General features: G+C 42.1%; 2 pseudogenes; one reads left to right on the top strand and one right to left on the bottom strand.

Annotated features, from left to right (window-relative positions):
- Positions 1-2,701, bottom strand: LOC110761978 (subtilisin-like protease SBT3 pseudogene; annotated as a pseudogene).
- Positions 2,702-3,003: 302 nt separating this feature from the next.
- LOC110761979 (subtilisin-like protease SBT3 pseudogene) lies at positions 3,004-7,351 on the top strand (annotated as a pseudogene).
- The last annotated feature ends 292 nt before the right edge of the window (positions 7,352-7,643 follow it).

Genomic DNA, 7,643 nt, shown 5'->3' with positions numbered 1-7,643 from the left:
TACGTTAATCATGTATGATTAAACAAAGCTGCTTACCATCGACTAACAACCACACAAAACCTTTCCCCAATAATCTTAAATTGCTAGCTGCCAGCTTTAATTTGAGTAACAACAACACAAACCTGCTGTTAGCCTGATCCTGATTAATTTATTTATAGCAAAGGGGAATGATCCCATGCTTGCTAGAGCATGCAAGTTAGCTCTGCCGCGACACCGTATCTGAGCTGAGGTTTGTGGCCACGACGGGGCTTCTCACCACATGTTTACCTCCACTCTCCGCCCAAGTTAGATAGCCAAAAGCCACAGTCTCCTTAGTTCGTCTTGGACCTTTTATACTCAGCACAAAGCTCAGCTTCTCACCCTCCTCCTTGAACTTCAATGTGTTTGGAACCACTCCAACCTCAAACCCTTTTAAGGGTGTAACGCTTGCAACGTAGGTCGACTGTCCCTTTCCTATGTAGGTCACTGTCCTCCGGAATTCTTGAGTGGTTTGTACATCCCGCTTCGAATCGTTTGCGTTGAAGAATGCAATGAAAGAAGGATAGTTAAGATCCAAGGAAGGAGTTGAGCAATTGTTCGAGGCTGATTTGGTGATGGTTTGGATTTGCTTGTTGGTGTAGTTCAGTGCACAAAGGAGATTTATGTAATCTTCTATGTCCGCGTCGTATATGAGCCCCGGGTCAAGGGCTTTGTTGGGATTGACATGACCCGCTCCCATGGCTAGAGGACTGGCTGGCTGGTAACCATCACCAATGTCTTTAATGGGGCTGAGAGTGTTATCCAATGTGTCTGTTGTCGTCATCATGGCCGATCTAATAGCAGCAGGGCTCCATTTTGGATACGCAGCTTTCAGAAGCCCGGCTAGCCCGGCTGCATGCGGGCACGCCATGGATGTCCCGGACAAGAGATTAAAATTACTAAACAAGTCTTTTTTGTTCACCACGGCTACCGCGTTATTTTGAGGCCATGCAGCTAGGATTAATGACCCTGGAGCCAGAATGTCTGGCTTCAGGGTAAATGGGAAGCTGGGGGATGGCCCTCTAGAGGTGTAGCTTGTTGTAACCGGTGCTGGTTTGGCACCAAGAAGTGTCTTTCGAAATTCCAAGCTTGCTGTTGGCTGAGAGTTGCTGTTGATGTAATCTTTGATCGCTTCGCCTTCCTTCGGATTGAGAAAGATTGTGGGAAATGAGCTTTGGAGTAACAGCTCCAAGTCAGTGTTGTTGGTAATAAAAAGGCCTCCGGAAACATTTGCGTTGTTAACATTATCAACTTGTACGCCTAACGAATCATTTCTGTCCTGGCACACAACTATCTTCTTCCCCACCTGTTTCAATTTTTTCAAACTGTCACATGCATCAAGGAAAACAATTGGGAATTGGGTTGAAGATGAATTCCCCGGAAAAAGAGTAGACCCCGTGACGGAGCCTCCGTTGCCAAAATGCGCAGTTCCTTCAAAATCACGGTCGATTGTGGCGGCAGCAACGGTGAGAACCCATGGGATGCCATTGTGCAAGGTGCCAAAGAAAGGGCCCTCATTTCCTGCAGATGTAGACACAAAGACACCTTTCTCCAAGGCCGAAAATGTGGCTATGGCAACAGGGTCCTCATACAAAGCAACCCCATCAAGCCCAAATGACAAGGACAAAACATCCACACCGTCTATAATCGCTTGCTCAATGGCAGCAATTATATCAGAAGACAAAGCGCCCTCTTCCCAAAGAGCCTTGTACATGGCCACGTGAGCCTTCGGAGCCATGCCACTAGCTGTGCCCGGGGCATAACCAAAATACGATGCCCCGGGCACATAATTTCCAGCTGCTGTGGATGAGGTGTGGGTCCCATGCCCATCTGTGTCCCTTGTTGAATTCACAGAAATGGTCAAGTTGGGGTTTTGGGCAATGAGCCCTTTGTTAAAGAACCTTGCCCCAATCAACTTTTTGTTGCACAAAGAAGAGTTGAATTGGGTGCCGCTCTCGCATTCACCTTTCCATCTTGGTGGGATTTCTGACATTCCATCGTCACTATAGCTCTCACTTTCTGGCCAAACACCAGTGTCCACCAATCCAATTATGACATCTTTGCCATAATCTGCAACCGGCCAAGCTCCGGATTTGGAGCTGAGGCCAAGAAACTGAGAGGAGTGAGTAGTGTCTGGTTTTACTGGCAAGTCTTTGACTGAAGAAATGTAGCCTGGAGAGGTTTTTAAGGCCTCAAGCTCAGAAAGGGAGAGACTTGCACTGAACCCATTTATGACATGAGAATAACTGTAAATAAGTTTAGAAGAGAGGGCAGAAGAAGAGGAGGTTGTGGTGGTGTTTGGCCTAAACTTGCTCAGTGCAGAGTTCACTGTGGCCAAGTACCATGAATGGTGATCAGCAAAGGCTTTTGGCATCATGGTTGAGTCCATGTGGATGATATAATTGTTGGGTTGAGCCGAAGTGGTGGAGATAATTGCAATGGCAAGCCAAAAACACAAGCAAACATGATGACCAATAGCCATTGAAATTGAGCACAAGGGAGGGAGGAAGAGAAAATTCAGAACACAATATTGAATTTGTAAAGTTCGTAATTTTTGTAGAGAGTTTTAAGGAGCATGGGAACCAATCAAGATATTCCTCACCACCATCTGATTTGTTCCAACTTGTCCATTTGGTATCTTATAATTTGTAGGGGACCCTTGATCTCATCATCTCCATACATGATTAATGGATGACTTCAAAATTTACACACTCCCCTAACTTATGGATTCTAATCATTGTGATCCTTAACATTTCAGTCACTAGATCAGGATCCTTCGTTTGGCAAGCCATCTTGATGATGCTCTCTGGTGGTTTTTTTGTTGTTGTTGCACCAAAGTCAGAAAAAGGGAGGGGGTTTTCTCACACACACTACTAAACTGTCCTGAGGGTTCGAACATAAGACAACTAGTCTACAAGTTAATGCGGCTAGTTAGCATTGCTCTTTGGTTGCTTGCTTGCTGCTATTTGACAGCATTGTCATGATATGGATGGACCGCCACAAAAACAGGGGAATATGGTGAATTGGGTAACCACCGCATTCCTAAGGCAGCAAGTGGACGTAAATATCAATATGATTAACAAAAATATAGTGAACCCATCATGTTCCTGTCACTTTCAACAACAACAAAAAAAGAAAAAAAAGAGAGAAATTTCCTGAGCATTTTGGTTTTTTCCTCATGCTGGTTCAGATGTTCCTTTCAAAAGCTAACATAAAATTTAGTCACTTTGTGCCATTTGGCACGTTATGGCACACCAATTACATTATTGGTTATTTTCATGTACAAGTTTTAAATGTAAGAAAGGCCAGATAATAAACCACACGCATCATAATCTTATATATACGATCGCATATCTGGGTTTAAAAATAATAAAAAAAATATTTTTGGAAATTTTGCACATCTAAAGTTACCCGATTCTCCAATTGGTTTCATCCTTCCAAGTGAAGGGCGAGCTTCGATGTTTCAGTTTCACTCAGACAAAACCAGAGGCTGAGAGCAGTTGCTTGTGTCTAAAGGGAATATGGTTGTTTTTATAGTGCACAATTGTAATGGACCGCCACTGTAGGATTTTCCTTTTGTACGGCCAAAGTGCAATCAAGCAAAGCACAGAAGATATTTCTACAGAAAGAAAGAAAAAGCAACCTTGTGAAAATGGGCGGTGCATTTTGATCATGACATTGCCAAATTCCAGAGTCAACTGGTTGGTTGTTAGTTACACGTCGGCTCATTCTTTTGTGCCCATTTTCATTTTGAACATCAAAACTACTATATATAAAAATAGGTTAAAGCAAAAGTTGTAATGCAATTTCTTTCCCCATCTTACCAAAACAAACTACATTTCAAATTTTTTATTGTTTTTATTTTGACAAATACGATATTCTGAACTATTTTATTGTATGGGAAATGGAGTTTGAACTCGAGCGAAATGAAGTAGACATAGGGTATTTACCAATTGATCTAACCCACATTTGCCATTTCAAGCAATTTCGATTTACCTCCTTTTCTTTTTCTTTTTAACAAACAAGACATTTTGGGATGATCCGCTAGGCCTCCTCAGATTCTAGAATTAGCACTTGGCTACCCATAATTGGTAAGGCCCAATTGAGCTCAAACCCAGGACACATGACAGTAAAATACTAGGTAAAACATCCAACCCATGATATTTGCACAACAACCACTCCTTAAATCACCCGATTGCATCACTCCCTTCAGGTAAATTATCTGATTTTTCATGATTTCCAAGCATGAAATATATTCGAATAATTAAAATGCCATAAAATTTCCAATAATTTTTTAAAGATAATTACCATGGTTATTTAGATAATATCTAACAAAATCACCTCAATTTTCCTTCCTTTCAACGGCCCATATTTAGAGACCAAATTTACCAAAAAAATGATTTTGACTTGCTCCCCTTGCTAGCTTATGAATTATAACAAATTTTGGGGTTGAAACAGACTAAAGAATGTTACCAAATGGTAGCAATACACTCCTGCATTTAGATAACATATTGTGTATGTCTTGAACAGATTGGGCGTAGCCTGCATAGTGATCAAATTACCTAACAAAAGACAACGACAACGACAACAACAACAACCAAAAAAAAAAAAAAAACTAAAGGGTTAGAATCTTAATACAAAGATTTACAGAGAATCCAAGGGATTTATAGCTTAAGTTGTAAAGATCCACTCGAGGACTGGTGTTCGACTTCTCTTTCCCACAATGTGGTTCTATGGAATAGAATTATAGTGAATGTGAGCACTTTCGTTTATGGCTCATTATAGAAAAATTATAAAGGGTTTCCCGTTTATGTTATGTCCTTCATTTCCATTCAATGATAGAGAATATCTCCAAATCACTTTAGTTTATAGCTCTTGGAAAAGAGTTTTGTAAAAATCTTTGCTCCAAAATCCTAAGCCAATTAATTACACATGCATGTACTTGAACATGACCTTCTAATTAAACCATATACCCTAATAAACATGTTTTTTTTTAAATATTTATAGAGCTCCCAAAACCTTTCTGCTATCTGCATCTCCCACATCTCCTCTGCCATAAGAGGCCTAACTACAAAGATGGGTTTGTGCACCTGATCTTGCCTCTGCTACTCTCAATGCTGCTACAAATAAACACTGCTGAAGAATACAAGACATATATCATCCACATGAACAACTCCCACAAACCTGCATCTTTCTTAACCCATGAGTCATAGCACAGGTCCATCCTAAAATCACTACCATCACCTCATGCAGATCAAAATGACAGTGAGGTTGCTGTACTCATACTACCATGTCATGCCCAGCTTCAGCGCCAGGCTCACACCCTCTCAGCTGTCTGAACTGGAGAAATCTCCGGCTCGTGTTGCCATGCACCCGGAGTCTTTTGGACAGTTGTACACAACACACAGCCCCAAGTTTCTTGGCCTCAAACACAAACTTGGCTTATGGCCTGCTGCGTCCTATGGTGAAGGCGTGATCATAGGAGTTATTGATTCAGGAATTTGGCCAGAGAGTGAGAGCTTCAGTGATAAGGGAATGCCACAAGTCCCAGAAAGATGGAAAGGCAAGTGCGAAAATGGAACAGCATTCACCTCATCTCTATGCAACAAGAAGCTCATTGGGGCTCAACCTTTTAGCAAAGGGCTCAAAGCTGCAGGACAACCCATCTCGGAGTATGACTATGACTCACCGAGAGACTCCTTAGGTCACGGAACCCACACATCATCAACAGCTGCAGGCCATCATGTAGTCAGTGCAAGTCATTTTCGATATGCAAAAGGCACAGCAAGAGGGGTGGCACCGCGCGCACATGTGGCCATGTACAAGGTCTTGTGGTCAGAAGATACCATATTTAGTGCAAGCAGCGATGTGCTTGCCGGGATGGACCAGGCAATTGCTGATGGCGTTGATATAATATCACTGTCAATTGGCTTGCAAAGGCTCCCTTACTATGACGATGTCATTGCCATTGCTTCGCTTTCAGCGATTGAGAAAGGTATTGTTGTCGTCTGTTCTGCTGGGAATGATGGTAACTCCAATTCGACGAACAATGGAGCACCCTGGATCACAACAGTAGGAGCTGGCACGCTTGATTGTAGTCTCACTGCATCATTGACTCTAGATAATAACTTGACAGTTGAAGGAACATCATACTTCCCAGTGAACGCGTACATTACAGATAAGCCATTGTATTATGGGAAAGAAAATGTGAAGAAAGCAACATGCGACTTTGGGGCATTGGATCCTAAAGAAGTGGCTGGAAAGGTTGTCTTATGTGATAACACTACGGAGTTTGATGTTGGACAGCAAAAGGAACACGTAGAGAAGGCAGGTGCTTTTGCTGGAATCTTCATGACCAATCTTTCAACTATGGTCCCAGAAGAGTTCAACATTCCTGCTATGGTTCTGTCATCCGATACAGGGGCTTTGATTACAGAACATGTAACAAAGGTCAGCGCAACTCAAGCTAAGAGCCTGACTTTTGTGCACACAAAGTTTGTTGCAAAACCAGCACCACAAGTGGCCCATTTCTCTTCAAGAGGACCGGACCCAATCAATCCAAGTATTCTAAAACCAGACATTATTGCTCCAGGGGTCGATGTGCTGGCTGCATTTCCACCTAACAAGAAATACATATTTAGCGTAAACAACTACAATTTGGCGACAGATTATGCATTGATGTCAGGGACATCAATGGCAGCACCCCATGTTGCTGGAGTGGCAGCCTTGCTGAAAGCTGTTCACCGAGAATGGAGCCCTGCAGCCATCCGATCAGCGATCATGACCACAGCATACACAGATGACAATACTCACACCACCATACCAAAGGGGCAGTCTTCCCGCCAAGCCCTTAGATTTTGGGGCAGGCCACATCAACCCAAACAAGGCCATGGACCCTGGACTGATCTATGACATGGATGTGCAAGATTATATTGAGTTCCTATGTGGCCTTGGGTACAATGCTAAGCAGATGAGGGCTGTTATTCGACAAAGGCATTGGAGTTGCAGCGCACAACCTACGGAACTAAACTACCCTTCTTTTATGGTCATCTTTGATGGAAAAGACTTCCCAAGAGCCAAAAAATTTAGCAGGGTTGTGACAAATGTGGGAAATAAAAAATCAATTTATAGAGCAGTTTTGGAAGTTCCTAGCGGAATGCGGATTGCAGTGGAGCCTAACACTCTAAAATTCACTAAAAGACATCAGAAGCAATATTTTTGCTTGAGCTTAGAGATTGAAAACAATGCTCCGAACACGACCTATGGTTATCTCAAATGGGTAGATCAATATAACCACATTGTATCAAGCCCTGTAGTGGCAATGAATCACTAATTGATATGAACAGCATATTCATGTGCAGGACTCAAGATTATTTTATTCCTTATCGATTGATTTATGTAAATACTGAATAAAGCAACACATTTTTATATCATAGAAGCATGGTGCCTTTAAAATTTTGCATCAATGAAATTCTTTTTCAGATACCCTTAACCTCATCTTACCCAAAAGAAGTAAAATTGCGAACCCAAAACCACAATCAGAATGCTTGAAAGAATGGTATAAACAAAGTACAAATATTTTGAAAGAAAAAACTCACAGGCAGAGAAAGAGAGTTGTAAAACAC

The sequence above is a fragment of the Prunus avium genome, chromosome 1, assembly GCF_965620075.1.
Source record: "Prunus avium chromosome 1, drPruAviu1.hap1.1, whole genome shotgun sequence".
Taxonomy (NCBI): Eukaryota; Viridiplantae; Streptophyta; class Magnoliopsida; order Rosales; family Rosaceae; genus Prunus; species Prunus avium.
This window is presented reverse-complemented; position numbering and strand designations above follow the sequence as displayed.